Source organism: Balearica regulorum, chromosome 13, assembly GCF_011004875.1.
Source record: "Balearica regulorum gibbericeps isolate bBalReg1 chromosome 13, bBalReg1.pri, whole genome shotgun sequence".
Classification (NCBI taxonomy): domain Eukaryota; kingdom Metazoa; phylum Chordata; class Aves; order Gruiformes; family Gruidae; genus Balearica; species Balearica regulorum.
In genome coordinates, this window is record NC_046196.1 from 12589053 (window position 1) to 12607500 (window position 18448).

Below are 18448 nucleotides of genomic sequence, written 5' to 3' on the forward strand. Positions count from 1 at the left end.
TTTTGGGTGAGATTTTCAAGATGCACACAATATTAGCCAAAATAGTGTCAGTCTTAAAAGTCACGTTGTCTTTGGTAGACAAAAAGGTAACGCGTGTTTTTTACAATCCTACCATCGTTTATTGTGATCCTTTGTGGCTTCGTAAGATCTTATTTCATTGGTTGCCATGCAGCCTCCAGAAAGCATCATCTTGTGCACGACTCCAGACCTCTTTCCCTAGTAAACTAATGGAGTACCTTTTGGCAACCTTCCAGCTAATAGTCTGCTCCAGATGGCATTGCTTACAACTTCTAAGCAGCACAGGAACAGGCAGCAACTGCCTTATTCTTTCTGTCAAATAAACAATACATGTTTTGGTAGGTTGAGATGGGTAAAAATAAATCAAGCTTCATGAGCAGTGAGCTGAGTTCGTAAGTAGAACTGTTCAACTTTGGAGGTCGAGTTGCCTACTATCAAGTTCAGAAAGGAATTCCAGATAATACCTTGTGGCAAGCAAATGGTGGGCTCAGTTTCTAGCCTGGCTTCTCTGTAAGGAAAATGGTCATGCTCTAAAAGAAATGGTGCCTTTTGCCAACAAAACTAGCAGGATGAGTGCTGCTCTTTAAACAGTTCCGCAGCTCGGATTTTTTCACATTTTCACCGGAAGTCTAAGAATGATATATCGTGATGTTATAACTGTGTACAGTGTGATACAGGATGAAATCGTGTGGAAAAGCAAAACCTTCTGTTTGCTTAAGCAAGAGTGCATTCACCGCAGTTATCAAAGTGGTCAACTCCCTAAGTGCAATTAACAATTTGGATTTTCCTGCTTGTTTATTCCTTACATACTGTAAGTAAAGATCTATCACCAATTCATGAGACTTAAGCCTACAAAAGTATTTGTATGAATCTGTTGTATCAAAAACAATGCTATAATTGAGATTGCCCATTTCATGGGAAGAGTCACAATACCTGTAAATATGTTGATTCTACTATCTTTAATTCTTTGTTTTCCTTGTATGTGCTCAATGCACATCATTGTATTGGTCTGTCAGAAGCCCTCAAAATAGCAGTAATTAATCTTTAGTGATACTGACGACTATTCTGTTAGCTGTGAATAATAACTTTTACTTTCACTGAGAGGGTTTTTTTTAACCTTTGTGGAATGCAAAGTATTGTTCTCAATTAGTTACAATGAGGAGAGAAATATAGAGATAAACTGTAGTCATGGGAAAGTTACTATAAGCAACTCGGATCAAATGTTTAATTGGTATAAACTGGCCTTGCTCCGTGTTTTGTGTGCAGTTATAAGCACCTTCCTGAAGACTAGATTTTGCCCTTGCAGACAGTAATTTGAGGGGTTTTTTTTCCCTACAGACATTTTTTTCTCTATGTATTAGATGACTGTCTACAAGACTTGCAACTGTACCTGGGTAGCAGGGCTCAGGGACATCCTTTTTTTTTTTTTTTTAATGGCCAGTCTTTTTAGAGATACAGCAGAGAAGACTTATACGATAATTTCAGATGATATAAACAACTACCTGACTAAGCAGAGAATGAAGTTAATATCCATTGCACCTTATAATTTAAAATCTTATGTTTGAATATTTCCACAGAAGTTAGTGGCAACACTTCCATAGAAATTACATTGGAATCAAGAGTCGAGACTGGCTCTAAAGATTTTTCTTTCTGTCATCCCACACATTACTTTCACCTACAAGAATGACAGTCATGACTATTTATGTTGGAAACTCTTCACTCAGGTCTCCTGGAATTTACACGACCCAAATATTTAAACAAATGTTTTTAATATTTTACAGTCTTTTAAGTATCAGATGGAGTTCAACTTCATCTTGCAATTTGGAATGTGAGTTTACTTAATTTCATTGAGTAAATTGGCTCAATCATTTAGGATGGGGAAGTTTAAAATTTGTAAATATTGCTAAAGCTTATATATCAGTTTGGTAACTATTTATTATTTAGATCTACCATACTTCTTTCCAACAGCAGAAAGAATTAAAGTTATAATAGATTTCTAAAAGCATGTGTGTATATAAAGGTTTTTATGCGTACACATATGCATGTTTAGTGTATGTGCACTTCTGCACACTGTAAATGGTATGATACTAATCTTAAAGGTAGTAAATAATGGGAATAGGAGCAGGATAAAAAACAAAATGAAAAAAATAATTAAAACAATAACTATTCCATTCATTCTGAGCATATCACACAGAATTGCATTAGGAAAAACAATAAAAAATGTACTTTTAATCTGATAGTAAAAAACCCCAATAAAATAAAAATGAGATCCATTAATGAAAATAATGGATTTTCTCCAAACTAGTTAAATACTTAGCTTATATATTTTTATTTTTTTTAGTTGGTGATGCAGTAATTTTAGTTACCTACTGGGTTAACTAAAGTGCAATTAGTACCAGTGTTGTTATTTTAAGAACAAAATTAATGGATATATTTTATATATATATAAAAATATATTCTTAAGGATTCTAGGATAGCTGTGGCTTAAAACCAGGAAAAAACTGTTCTTTGAACGGCATATTAAAAAAGAAATGGCTAAGACATTTTGGAATGTGTTAAGTCCCAGGGAAATGGATTAATGGGTCGATAATGTAATAGTACTACCTAAAGGCAGTTTGGTTTGAGATACATCATTTTAGCCACAAAATTTCTGATGTGGTTTGCGATTCTGGAATCTTTTCAGTTGTACAGTTGAAATTATTTATTTCAGAAATAATGGATCAAGGAACTAGGTTATGAAAGTGCATTTCCATTGATGAAACATATTTTCTGTCTTTAGTTATTCTCATTTTGGTCATCCTCTTATATTTTCCTCTGTTTGGTCTTTTGCAACGTGAAAGACTAGATGTGATTAGAAGTTAAATTTAAATTGCAGGATAAATTATTAACTTATTAGAAATCACAATTCATGACTTAATTTATCACATGCCTCCCTAATTTTTCACATGGTGATTACAAGTGGGGGCTATATGAAGAATTGGAGACATATAAGATAAATTGTAAAACCATGTGATAAATGTACTTATCATGCACCTTTTGGCAGCCTTACCTCCTCTCTGCTCGCTCATCCATCTCTCCTGGGACTTATTCTAATGCTCTAAACCTATGAGCAGAGTCAATCAATCACTGAAATTTTAAAATCAAACTCTCCTAGAACTCTTTTATCCCTTTTTTTTTTGCCAATGGAGAATTGCCTTGTCCAGTTTCAGTCCTGCCAATTTTCTGTGCAGAAGTGCTGGGGTTATTGTATGGTTGACAGCTTTCTGATGCTGGGAAGTGGCGGTTCCTAACGTTCCAAAGGGATACAGACTTTGCTTTCTCACACATCTCCTATGAGATATTATACACATGCAGTGAGACATCTCTGTGCACGTCTACTTCAGGGTTAGCTAGCTCCGTGTGTAATGACACTTGTCTGATTTCTGGAGATCATGGGATCATAGTTAAAACTTTATTTTCCACGCCCGTAACATAATTTTGCAAAAGTTCATCACTGAACCACATTCTACTGTGTTTTCAAAGATGCTTTTCTAAAACCAAATTTCAACTTTTATAAACAGTAGATACGCAAAAAACATTGCAAATGGTTTGACGTGATGAATAAAGTGTATTTTCAATCTTTCCTTGTATTCAAACTGGGGAAAAAAAACTTTGTACATGTTCCAAAATAGCTTCCTCAACTGCAGAATGAACTATTCCTAGAAAGGGGGAAAGATAGGGGAAAAATCTCAGTAAAAGTATTTGAAACCAAGCAAGGATTTGCTATTTTTAAATATTACTGATAATCCAGATACAATACTTATTATTATATATAGTCAAGTATATTATAATATTATATATAATGTATGTTATGTGTATAATGTTTGTGTAATTTATTAGCAGTATATTTTAGTGTATCATGTAAACATTATTAGAGTAACTGTTTGGTTTTTCTCTAATAGAGAAGAAAATGCTAAACTTCCTGTACAACTGATCAGAGTTTAGGTTTGTCATTTCATTTACATAATCTTTTTTCTGTACAGGGAGAAATGATTCTTTCATTTCTTTGTATTCTTTAGATAGTGGAACCAGATGAGCAAAATGCTTGTTTTGGCACTTCCCCAAAGGGAAATATAGATTTTGATGTTGTCGAAGATGACTTCAGCAAATAGTGCACATAAAAAGCTAGCATTTCATGCAAGTTCATAAGAAGAAACTACAGAATAGAATAACTTTTATGAAGAAAGTCTATGTCTTACTTGGTGAATAGGTCCCTGTGCTACCATAATAATGCCCAGTTCTACAACTACAAACACTTATTTGTTCAAAGTGAATATTAACATTGTAATTTACTATCTAATTACAATTTTATAGTAATAACTGAAAATGTGTTGTTAAAAAGCATTGCATTCACTGCCTCACGCTATCAGACTGTTCTTAGCAGTGTAGTGTGTCATTTTTGTCAATATACAACCGTTACAGAGATTTCATAGAAAGCATTGACTTGGATTTCACAAATGTACATGCTCGAACCTTTTTATAAAAAAAATTGTTTTAGAAAACTACTATTAGTGTTCCAATATCACAATCATATTGCAGCTGATGAATAACTTCCATAAGCTTCAATGGAGGCAGGATTGAGCCCTGTGAACAACCAGTTTGCATAGCAAGCCTTATTCCCCTAAAAGGCCTATGCATTTTATTTCTCAAGGAATATATTTCACTGATTTGCAAGGTTCTGAAGGAATAGGTTAATCTTGTAAAAGCTTGCTATTTTTGTCAGCTAATCTGAAAGCTTTTCACTTAAAGCTACAGAATTAAAAGCCAATTGAAAAAATGAATGCAATATTAATACTTAGATATAAGGCATTGTTAAAATTTATTTAGTTGCTAGTGAAGATTACTAAAAGATGTGACGTGTGAAAGAAAATTATTGTGAAAGAACTGAAAAAAAAAGTTTTAGTAGTAATATCACTGGTGAACTTTTAAAAAATATTTTATTACCTTAATCTTAACTTATATCAACAACAAAAAACTAAGATAAGTTAAATTTCATTAATTTCCATTTATTTGAAGTTGATATAAATCACTGTTGTATTAAATTATATTCATAACAATTATTAACAATAAAAAATAAGGATTGATAATTATGGTGTGATAGCAGTGCAGATTGGAAAAGTAACTGATGAATATCAGGGTGTAAAAATCCTGGGGCATCTCAAATATAAAAGTATGTCATAACTGTCAATAGATATATCTCTATTTTAAGAGCCAACCTAACAAATTATACCGAGATGTTAATTGTATTAAAGATGTACTAGGCCTGTAGATTTCTTCCCACACATGGATTGTGTGAGTACTTACACATCTCTTTATTAAATATATAATGTTATGGATTCGATAGGGCATTTTTTTTCTGATAGGCAAAAGAAATCACAGTTTTGCAACTTAATGTGTTCACTCACAAAGCTAAAAATGCTTTCAGAACTCAGCAGTCAATTATTATTTCATATGCTATACAAAGTTTTGTGAGTTCTGCTAATTGTCTCAGACTGCTGCCCGGTACAGCACAAGGAGTTTGTTTCTTCCCACTGTCTCTGGATAAATTCAGTATCAAACCCCGATCTATTGTGTGCCGTTCAACTTTAAATTTCCTTGAAACAGTGGAGTGTATGTTTTCTCTATGTCTTTACCCTTAGAAATCCTCTCTGCTGGTCTTGCTCCAGAGGGAAAGGTGAAGGAGCACTGCGACCATTGTTTCCAATCTTCCTGTTGTCGTTTATGCCATCACAGAACGAAAGGATCCAGAGTTCAGATCGGAGAAAGCAAGCAGTGGCTGGGGAATGGCTGATATTTCATTGATTTTGTTGCTTTGCTAAATTGATTGTTTTCTTGCTGAGGAAATGAACAATCGTGCACCATTCGTTATTGTTATCAGCTGATTGTACTTGTTTTACTGCATAGTTTTGCCAGTCATAGAAGGTTTTTTGCAATATCATGCAGTAGAATGACTCTGAACTGAAATGAATGCAAACATTAAAAGCATAGTTTCACGATGCAGCATGCCCGAAAACCTATGAGAATTTGCTGATAACTTTGCCTAGACAAGCAGTTTTTAAGCCATCGTAAGATACGGGGGTTCAACCGCACAAAATTATGCATAGAACAGCCTGGGTTTGTTGAAGTGCTCTGAGAGCGCAAAGCTGGCATCTGTGTAGCCGGGTAGATGTAAGCTGGAACCACTGTCGATGGAGGCAGATACAGGTGGTACTGGGTAAGCAAGCAGCTTGAGCGACGGTCAGTGGGATTTTCAAGGGACAGCAGAGATTTTTCCATGCAAGTCGAATATGATTCATCAACAACAACAAAACCAAGCAAAGCACCTGTGCCACATGTGGGGAGTAGGACTGTGTATCCCTGGGGAAAGCTATTCAAAAATCACTACAGAATTGTGGGGAAGGGCTCCTGAAAAGCTGATGTATGAGAATCTGCTGATTATCCTACTGTTTGGGGGATAGAAATTTTTTTTTGTAGGGAAAAGTTGTAGTATTTCTCATTCTTCAGAGGGACTTTGTTTCTATGAAGATCATGCTAAGACAGCTGCAGTCATTAGAGACATACCATAATTTTGCTTGTAAGGTCATCTCTTCTGTCAAAAGTATTTTGTCACAGGATAGAGATGGCTACTTTCACTGCCAAAAAGCCACTTTAAAAGATTGACAAGAGAGATTAAAGAGGATACAGAAATTTGGAAGAAGTTCTTTTAACCTTTTAATGCGGTGCCATCTTGGCAGCAGTGAGTCTATGGCGGGATTAGTTAGGGACCAAGCATTTCTGGAACTGTGCTCGTTTTTTTTTTTGTCTCCTTCCGTTTGGGGTATCAATTAACAGCAATTTCACCAGGGCAGTAAAGGAAGAGAGTAAACAGTAAATAAGCAGCAAGCAAAATTAAAACCAGTAATGAGCCTTATGAATACGGGGGTGTTATAAGGCTTGAAACGCATTTATTTTGGAGCTTAGCATGTTCTGGGAAAACATAATGACTTTGTGAATGTATTGTCTCATTTTACATTGCAGAGATTCCATTTATTGGCCCTGGAGGCTGATAGGGAACCGACACCTGTGCCCAAATGTTTTCCGAACCTTGGCAGCGACAGGCACGTTCATTATGCAGCAGAGTTGTAGTTCCAAGTGTGCTGAAGGCATGGGAGAGCAGCAGGCTTTACCCTTGCAAGGAAGAACAGGCTAAGTAGCAAAACGACTGGGGCAGTGGATTTACTAACACAAGCCATCTTCATGAAAACCGGTGCTTCTGTGCCTGTGCACCACTGGCGCAAAGTCCAACTTACCGTGAGTTTGTTTTGGTAACGGGGCACGGGAGATCTCATTGGGGTTGGGAAACCTCAAGCTACTTGGTTTCTCTGTCAGTTAAAGCAATTAATAAATTAATATTTATAGTGCCTTTTACAATGGGTCTTAGCTCCAAATAGCATGTGCATTTTGGGATGGGAAAGTTTTTAAATTTTTTTTATTTTTCCCCCCAAAATAAAAGTGTAACAGAGAAAGGCAAAAGAGCAAAGATGTGTCCTGTGTTAAATAAGGTTTGTGATTATTCTGAATCATCTAAAAATTAGTTCAATGAAAACTTATGCAAGATTAAACAGTTGTGCAATCCCTAGGGTTTGACAAAGGAGAGATTAGTGTTATTACCTATCAATAAGTTCAAGGTTGATCACTTCAGTAAAATGTGAGTTTTTCCTTAAAACAGCATTTTACGTAAGCAAAAATCCTGGTCTGTAATGTCACTTCCACGGTTTCTGTGTGGCCATATCTACAATAAGGGTAGAATTTCATTAAAGTAAGGCCTGAAGCATACGCAGATGGATTTTATTTTTAAATGGGACTATCTATATAGATTATATGAGGAAAGTTTTGTGAATATGGTATTTCAGGAGCACTAGGAAGCAATTAGGATCATCCATTTAGTGAATTTTGGTGGTCAGAAAGGCATTAGCTAGGATCAGGTTTTCTCATTCATCATACCCTGTTCCTTATGGATAAACAAGGTGATACGGTGTCTTGCTAATTCTCGGATATCATTATATCATATAATTGTGTTCTTGAGAGGCTGGTGAAGGCCATTTCCAATTACCATGTATATAGGAAACTGGTTTTGAAACAGTGAAGTTAAGTGTGACACAGCAAACAAAATGCAATGGGGTGATCTGTGTGTGTGCTGGGCTGAGAATAGTTATTTCTCTGTGTGTGTATGTGTGTGTATACACTGCAGGAGAGAACAATTGTATGTATTGAAAGCTTGAGCTGATCGTGACAGTAAGAAAAGTATTTGGCTTTTTAAGGGAGAATTCTAGATGCCAAGATCACTGGGTTCATGCTACTACCCAGATGAGTTTGGGACTATGCCAAGAAACTAAAAGCAGTTGATAAACCCCAGAAAAGTAGTAAATCAAATGCTGGAAAGCTTTTGAAAATTTTAAGAAGCTGGGGTATACACAGGGATGATCATATAATTCTGAAAAAGAGCTTGATTACTTCAGAGTGTTATGTGCCAGCATGTTAATGGTCAAACCTGAAGAGCTTTGCACTTTGGTTCTGAGTGCCCCAGAAGTTTGGATGTTTAGATGAACATTATCTCTCTCTCAAATGATGAGCTTAAAACCCTAACTTGGCTGGGGTTTTATGTGTATCCTTTAATCTAGACTGTATTGGTGGGATTATTCACGTGAATGAGGTTTTGCAGACTTGGTCCCAACATTTATATAATGGATTATATTGACGCATTTGCTACATCATTGGTCAAAATTAATTCAGCTGTGCTTATGCATAGGCTGCTATATAAACTAGAACTCACTTTCCCATGATATTGTCTAGTACAGAACATGAGTTAAATGGTGCACTACTCTTCTGTACCGAACAAGCAATAGACAAATCTCAGATCCTCTATTCCACTGCTTTGAACTTCATTCAGGAGCATAATCTGATACTGAATTATTCTAAATATGTTGCCTAAAAGGCAAGATCCCATGTGCCACTGAGCTGCAAGTTCTAGGAGCACACACATTCTTGCTGAATCTTTGGGGGAAAAGGGAATGAAAACCTTTCTATAGGCTTTATGTACATCTTGAATATGTGCTCTTGAACACTTTCCCTGACTGTTGACTAATACTCTTCTCTATCCTTTCTTCTGTTTGCATTGCCTGTAAGGTAATAACATAGCTGTTTCTTACCATATTCCTGATCTTCCCTGTCCCTTCTTTAGTGTAAGCTCTTACTTGGCATTAGAGATATGTGTATGATTCATTTCAAGAATATTGGTAATCTCAGTGATATCAAAAGGAATATTAGTATGCAATTAGTATGCACATACCTAAGTACCTAGCTGAGTTGTAGCTTATGCATTCAGAAATATGAATGTTCTTGCAAAATCCATTGATTTCAATCCACATCGGTTGAACTGTTCCCATTTTCAGTAATGAGATTTTGAACAGGCTAAATATGAAAACAGGGTTTAAGTTACTTGTACAATAGCCGACCTCAGAAAGTGCCTGAAAAAATGGTTGGACGTTTGGAAATTAATGTTAATAAATAACAATTCAGACCTGTAAACTATGGCAAATACCACAGCAGTCATTGCAGCTGGCATGCCATTGGCTTTTCGTGACTGCGTGCTCCTAATTTATCAGTTGTTCTCTTGCATCAAAACCAGTTAAATAGGTACATGCTTTTTTTATTACATACAGAAAACTGCATTAAAAGAACATCTTAAAGTTGCAAAGTTAGTAAATACCTAATTAAGGTAAGAATTAAGTTAGTAGCCTTAATTCATTTCCCTTGTCTGTACTTACAGTGATGCAATGCTAACTACATGGTCAGAGCACTGTTTGTTTCTGTGGGACCAAACCCCCCTTAGCACATAGAAATAAATACTGCTGAGTGAGAAGTTATTCATTCTTTTTGCCTTCCTTAGTTAAGGTGTGATCTCAGGCCATATTATCTGTACCCTGTTCACATTCTGCTTTCAAGACATTAACCCTTCTTTGTGAACTTTCCTGTGGTGTTCGTCATGCATCACAAATGTTAATTTATCACAGTGTTTCTGTGAAATGAGGAACTGCTAGTATCTCTGATTTTTAATATAAGAAGTTATAGCACACATCCAATTAAATCTAAAATTTCCACTGCCTTTCCTTGCCCAGGATGAGGCACTGCGCTCAGACTATCTGCTTATAAATGTGGTCAAAAGGGCGTGTGTAGCCCAAAGTTTCTGGAACACATAAGTTACAGAATTTGTGTGTTACCCAATTCCTGTGCTCATTCCCTCTGTTTCCATCCGAGCTGTTTACCAGAGTGCTCCCACTGCACTTTATCTCATCTAATTCCTGCTCTCTCAGGCTCTGTGGTAATCCAGTTTTAATGTCCTTATTTTCTCCATGGCAGCTTGTCTGGTCTTGGCATTGTTTCCAAACCTTCCAAGACAAAAGAGGAGGTGACTGAGAACACACTGAGGTCCACAGTAGCAGGACAAAGGTAGTGTTCAAATTGGAACTGGAGAGAGAGGATCTGCCTGGATACAGGGAAAAATAAATTCACTAAGAGGGTGATTATGCTTTGGGACAGAGGACCAGAGGGGTTGTGTACTCTCCAGCTTTTGGAGGTTTTCAAGACTCAAGTGAACAAAGCCCTGAGAAATCTGATCTGAATTCTGGGTTGACCCTGCTTTGAGCAAGAGATTGGATTGGAGACCCACCAAGGTCACTTCCAACCTAAGTGATGCCACGATTTTGTGAGAGCGTTGCTGGAGCTCCATGCTATAGCTCTGTAAGTTGATACAAAGTATTGGAGAATTGGTTTGGTACATCTCGGGGTTTTCTTTTTTTCCATTTTCTTCTCTGGTTTTGGACTTGCCTAACTTGATTTATTGAAGAGGGTTGGCCCTCAGACCTGTTCCTTCCTTACTTTCCCTCTTTCACAATTCCAGCTTCCCTCCCTGCCTCTGTTTTTTGTATCTTTGCCCTCAAGTTTGGGAGCACAAAAGCCTTTAAAGGAATGAGATGCCAGAATTTAGTAACCCTGGCAAAGCATCCTGTATTCTCTTTGCCGTGTTTTGGAACAAGCTGTTTTGGCTGAAACTTTCAGAAAATGGTAATCACCTGGAGGTAAACAACCGGGAGAGAAAATTGTATCCTGATCTATTATAGTTACTTAGAGTAAAGGGCAAATGAAAATCGTGTGTTATAATTAGAAATACAAGCAGCTTCATCTCTGATAAAGTTGATTCAGCTATGATCTAAATCGATAAGAGATTCCTAGTAAAATGAAAGGGAAAATGTTTTTTAATCGTAGGAGTTGGACATGTTCTGCTATACTTTCCCTGGAAAAATGGTTTGTGCGTGTGTATGAATACTCTCTGCTTCTCCTGAATATGCAGATGCCTACCTGGAGAGGCATGAGGGGAAGCTTCCTCTCCTGAAAATGTAACATGTAAATAAGGAAGCAACCTTAGTGTTTGAAATAAATATTTAGATAAAGATATACATATATTTTAAACCAGAGATAATGTTAATTCTGAGGGCTTTGTGCAATAGTGTCAAAGATTTTGAATTAATCCAATAATTTGAAATATATTTTTATAATAATTATTAAGATGATAGCTAGGATAGCATGTTCCTTTATATTATATTTGTAAGAGATTAATTAGTGATATTGTTACAGAATTTAGCTAGCAATTTTCAAAATGCTAAATGAAGTAGAAAGACATTGAAAACAATATTTTTAAAATTATGTAATTTAAGCAATTTTCTCTTTTCCAGAATAATGTTTCTCAGTGTATTAATATTATATGCAATTCAAAATGAATTAACTGAGTTAGGCCCACACATTATTGATTACTATCCATCCTTTGCAACTATTTATAGCATATACCTTTTTTCATGTCTCAGCTGTGTTTAGATTTTTCGAGGGCTCAGTGTCAGTGAGTATATTTTTGGTAGTATTACTGTACCACTCACATTGAGTAAGACTTCACCTATTTATAAATAGTTTAAAAGCACTAAGTGATGAAGAAAAAGTCTTATGATTTTCTGTGATCAGGGTTTGGGTGTTAAACCTGATTTTGAAATCTTGTTCTATGGCGAGGGAATCTGAACCTGTTGCTAAAGTTTTCATTAGTTTCATAAGGAGAGGATTGTTTTGGCAGAGACTCTGAAAAACTGAGTAGGTGAGTTGGAGACCAGGGGCGTCACTGAAAGTGTCTTCAGTGAATAAACATGTGAAATTCTGTGTGTCACAAAAAGGGCTGATATTGGGCTGTCCTGAGAGAGCGAGTGTCAGGAAAAAAGTGGTTGTAAAGCTCAGCCCCAGTGATATGGGTAAAATAACATAATAATTAAAAAAGAGTCAAAATCAGGGGAAGATATGCAGCCGAAAGCCATTTTAATTGTGTGGCCTGGTCTTTGTGCCTTTTGAAAATAAAATGTGCTTCTTCATTGTCTTCTCTCTCTAGATCTCAGAGGCATTTCTTCGTAGTAGCTCTGTATTTAGGCAGCTACCTCATCATTATTCATCTAAGTCATCAAAATTTTAAAAAGGACTAAAAACCCTGATGTGTTATAAATAAAATATGGGAAGGAGGACAGTGATAGAATAAGAGTTCACATCTTTGAGGGAATACCCACCAGAAAGACCTCACATGGTATTTGCAATGTTTTCTTATTATTTGCATATTGCAAACAAAGAATAAAATGCAATATGATCAATAGTTAGAGCCGAAACCTTATAGGTGTTGCGTGACAGTATATATACTCAATCTTCATTCAAAATTCACACAGTTTGTATTTCCTCCACTGTAATTGCCTCTGTACTGTGGCTTTTGATAGCTGTAAATTAAGTCTGTCATAATTACTCTCTTTTTTTTGCCCTCGAATATTTCTATCCTTGCTGTAAATTGTAATTCTGTTACTTCCAGTATTGATATTATGATGTGTCCAGTAAGATAGTACAGTATCCGGAGACACGTATATATCTTTTTAGAATAGTTTTCTTTCACCCTCCCCCACTTTTATTGGTACGGCTGATTTCTCTTGGCTCTGAGCCCAGTTTGGTTTAATTTTTGTTTATTCTGTACAGGATTCCAGACTCTGCTTTGAGATGGGCACTGTATAAATTAATAAATAAATTCAATATATGCTTGCTTTTAGTGGGTTGCTTGGCACATCTGTTTTTCAGAGGTTTCTAAATCTTCATGATCTGCATAAGATATCTTTAGTTACATAGGATTAGGGAGAGTATCATATTTTTAACATGTACAGGGTTTCCCATTAAAAAGTCATCATTTACTAACAGTTACAGTGCTCTGGCATATTGGATACTGCAGTATGTCTCAATAGTTGGAATGTAGAATAATGGTTCTATTTAAGACACTACGGGTATCTTAACTGTGGTAAATACTTGTGTTTTTAATGCTGAAAACTGTTGTTTTGTACTCAGAATGTTTTTAAGGGTTCTCTACATTTATTTTATAATCTCTGCGTATATAAATATATATATTGCATCCTGTTGAAAATACTGACATTCCTGCAGTATTGCAGGAGCTTTCACAGGCGTGACTGTACGGAACAGTGTTCAACGTATCCGTTGTTGCCAGGTGTACTGCTTTGGCATAACCAAAAGCCTCTTAATGGAAAACTGGGGCATTTCCCATAAAAAACTGCCAATTGTCATGATTATTAATGTCAGAGTAACAAAGAGCCATTTAGAAAAATACTCAGCAAACATTGTGGCACCCAATTAGCTCATAAATAGCTCAGAAATAAGAAGAGACTGCCTCTGAGCCAGCCAGCAGTTAGAGAATAATGGCAGAGTTTGGCTCTACAGGAGAGCAGGGAGATTTGGAGATGTGCAGAGACGTAAAAATATTATGTGTAAAGTTGAGGTCAAAGGAGACATTTGTGAGGAAAGGGAAAAAAATCTAGCTTTGCTGAGGTGTATGAGTCTTGGGGATTTCCCTATGCATACTGAAGCCAGCTTCATAAATTGCACTGCTCACAGAGCACCACGTTCTTCCAGTTATCTAAACGGAATGAACAGGTTCTATTTACGACTTGTGGGTTGTAATTTTTATTGCAATACTTGAAGAGACGGTGGAAAGAAGTGGAGGCCACAGGGAGAAGGATGATGTGTTGATCAATGTATACAAAATGTACAGTTGCTGCTAGTTAGTCACTGAGGTAGGGATATCTCAGATATCTTTTGTAGGAGCTCAAAACACCATGGTACGCTACCATCCCACCTTCCAACTCCGTATTTTGTAAGGAACCTAATTAGATGATGAACATCTATCCTAGGCAATGTGGTAGGCAGAGGAATACTTGTGAATCCAGCGGGGATTAAGGTTTGACCAGAGAATTGAGTTTATCAGCACCGCAAAGAGTGAGCGTTTCTAGGCATGCCCAAAAGTAAACCTTTAGGTATGTAAGGAGCTCTCTGTGAAAGAACCATTGATGGCTGTGACGTTGGCAGTCATAGCCCATAAACTATGGGATTAGGTGCTAACTGAACTGAGATTTTGAAGGATCTGAATTTTGTATTAGTGCTTGTCTCCTATCTAAGGCTTCTTATGGATTTAACCTTAAGCCTTTAAATAGCCTCTTGCTAGTCTGGAGAAGTCTTTCCAGAGGTGCAATTACTGGGTAAGAAAACAGATATTTCAGCAAAATCTGTGCACCTTGGTCTTCACAAATACGTTCATCAGCAGTGTTCTCTAATATCTGTGGTTTCTGAGAGCAAAGTCCTGCAGTGCTCTTGACCTCTGTTGGAAGAAAAGATTTATTTGCCCATATATGACCCACACAGATGGCAACAAATACGTACACACTGTACTTTTCATGCTCCAAATTATGGTTACTCACTGAATAAGTGGGAGTCCTGGATGTCTCCCATTCATCTTTGATATATTTCGAAAATGTTATTGCCTCTAATACGGCAAGCCTAAGACAAGGGAAAGTATTCCCCAGCTCTGTTGGAGAGAGGACTATGAACTGTGAGATAGATTTCCTTCATGCACACATAGCCCTAGTGTGAGGTCCTCAGTTGTACAAAGACCTCCAGTATCGAAGGCCACTGCTAGGAACTGGGAAATGGTATCCCATCTCCCATGGTGTCTCATGGCTCTCCGTGGTTAAAAGGAATGCTGTGGCGGAAGCAGTGCCATTATTTTGCTGATACCTTTTTATGACATAAATAGATGTTAATGCACCCAGGCATTTCATATTTTTTTTTATCAGAATGTTTTCCTTATATTGAACAGCTAGTGTTTCTGAGATAAAACCTTATAAATAACACAAAAATGAAAAATGTGTGGGAAAATAAGTTCTTAAAACATGGACTTATTACAAAATACAAGTAGTTAAAAAAGGGAGAGAAAGAGAGGGGAAGAAGCAGGTGACTGGACACAACATGCATTAAAATACAATGGTGCAGTGCACCTTAAATAAAACAAACATAAACCAACACAAAACCTCCTTCATTTGCAGAAGGAATACATGGAAACATTTCTTTAAAAAGCTGTTTGAAATTTAAACATTTGATATCACCATGACTGAAAGTAACCCAGTACGTGGCCACAGGGATGCTCAGAAGTAAGAAACATGATGATAGAACACAAGAAAAAGGGGCAAGAATGGGAGCAGAATTAGGAAGGTGCAGGCAAGCAGCTCTTTGAGTGGCAATGTCTCCCATTTTTTTCCTAAGCACATCCGTACTTAGTTTCTGAGAAAGCAGGAAGGACATACAGGCAAATTGCCAACCAGATGGTGCAATCGAATATGAAGAATGCATTTAGAAGGGCAGTAAAACACAGAATTAAAAAATCGTATCATTTGATTTCCTGATACAATACAGGACAAAATTCATATGGAAAGAATACACGCTAGCTATGTACTCATGCCTTCTAGTCATTTTTGTGACTTAGCTTCAGAAAAACTTCTACCATTCAGTTCTCCTGTGGTATCCCCTACACCAAAGTAATTTATTTGAGTTCCAATTATATGTTTCTTCGCAGATTTTTCAAAACTGCCTTGTTGCTGCCCAAATATGTTTCTGCTAAGATACAAAATAATTTAACTGTGAGAGAAGGATTAGGTCCATTTTGAGAACGTATGTAGTTGCTGCTCTTATATAGCATGAAGAAAAGAAAATAGTATTTACTATCTAGACTTCTACATAATCAATAGGTGGAAAGGCTGTCAGTAGAATTAGTGGCAGCCCAAGGAACTATACTATTTTTTATATGTCATTTAATTTCTAATTTATCACTGAAACTGCATGGTGTGTATGTTTGCATTTTGGCTTTGGAATATTTTTATATTATTTTTTACTTAAAATCTGTTTGTATTTGTATCATACTTTGGCTCCTTTCAAAACAAGGCTGTGTGTGTAGTGCACATACAATGCATATATAGAAATACATATTCCCACCCTACTCCTCTGACTTGCTTTTATATTTCAGAAAATATATGTAGAGATGCATAAAGTTTTCTAGCAGGAATAGTTTGTAGTTATTTTAATGTAATTATTGCTTATTAGTAGCATAGTTTTGGTTATGTGATTGGATGGAACAATTTCATATCAATACATAATCAGAACTTGACAAATCTAGTCATAATTGATGAGAGGAAGCCATATCCTGGCAAAAGCGTAGGAACCAGCCATCTGTCCTGAAGATTGTCAGCCTTTTTGTTTTGTATTTTGTGTCTGTATCTTAATATTCTCTGAATATATACATACATATATATATATGGAATATTTGTCCTTTACCTTTATTCTTGTGAATAGGTTCCAAATGGGATTCAGCTACAGCATATGAGCGTTATCTTCATGAGTCTTTAAAAGACCTGCTGCCTTCTTTCTCTGCCCTGTCTTAATTGGTCTTTACATGTTGCTGTTGACAAGCAAGTGCTTGTGGACTATAAACGAATCTGAAAAAAAAAAAAAAAAAAGATGATTGTAATTCATTGAATAAATTCTTTTTACTAATTATTTGAGTACTTTGGGGTTTATGATTTCATGATTTGGATTATGGAAAGCCATGTTGCTATTTTTTTCCTTTGTTTTTTTGAATCCTGAATCTATTTATTTAGCTTGCAGATATTTTTTCTTCAGTGCTTGGAATCTGGTCTTGATTGTGAGGAACCAAACGTGATGTTCATTCTTTCCTTTTCAGAAACCTCTTCCAAGTACAAAGATTTTACAGATGATTTTGACATTGATGGCCATAGAACAAGCTCTGTTGTATTCACATTATCTTCTCTGTAACACATGTATAGCCTTATTTCTTTCCCAGGTGTAATAGCAGGTTAGACAACCATAAGAAATGCTGCAGTTGAGCTGGTAGAACTGCATTACTAATAGAGACTAATAAGAAGCTGTGCAATAAGTGTCAGGGCTTTTTGTGAAATTTCCATTGCTTCTGGTGCTTTTGTCTGCTGGTGGGAGAACCTAGAATCCAGTAAACTGAAATGGACATTAAACCCATTGGTGACTGTTTCCAGACAGTTTCAGAATTCCTGTCATCTTTTGTGTTCTTAAGTTAAATCAGCCATTGCTTGAGATTTTGTGTATTTATCTGGAGAGGGGATGAACTTATTTTGATTACATCAAGGTCCTCAAAGGTTTTGTCTTTGTCCATGGTAAGTAGTTTTGGCCCCAGTTTCTCTAGGTAAGAGCAAACTTGACTCTTGCCAAGCTTTTCTGGGAGAGACAATACTTTTGAGCTACTATTTATTGGCTACAGAAAATGCAGAAAGAACTGGCTGTCAACTCATCTATGGACAAATAGAAGAATTTGATGTCATGCTGCATATGGCAAGGGCAATAATGTCTTGAAAGCCAAGTTGGACAGGCTGAAAATCACAAATATCAGGCAGTGTCTTTTAACAGGACCAGAAGTATCCCAGATATCACGGCTTTCTTTCATAAGTTGACTTAATCAGTGTTGGTGGTTGTTATGGGGATCTGACAACGTACTTCGCTGAATAACTGAAGTTGAACAATTCCCAATTCCATTGACTTCAGTTTAATTTGTCAGCTAGTGCCCAGCAGTGGTCAGAAAAAAAAAAAACAACCCAAGCTTAGTTAGGAATTATTAGGAAAGAAATAGAAGACAAATTGGAAAACGTGACTCCATGTAGAGCCCTGCTACACTCTGCTGCTTCAGTGCTATGAGTAATTCTCATGCGCCTGTTTTCGGAGTGGATATGTGAAGAGTGACAAAGGTGATCAGACTTACGGAGCAGCTTCTATGTGATAAAAGAACTGTTAGTCTCTTCAGTCTGGAGAAGAATCAACTGATGGAGAATTTGACAGAGATCTACACGACTGGGAAACACATGAAAAAGGTAAGTGGAAAATGACTGTACCCTCTTCGCATGTAAGA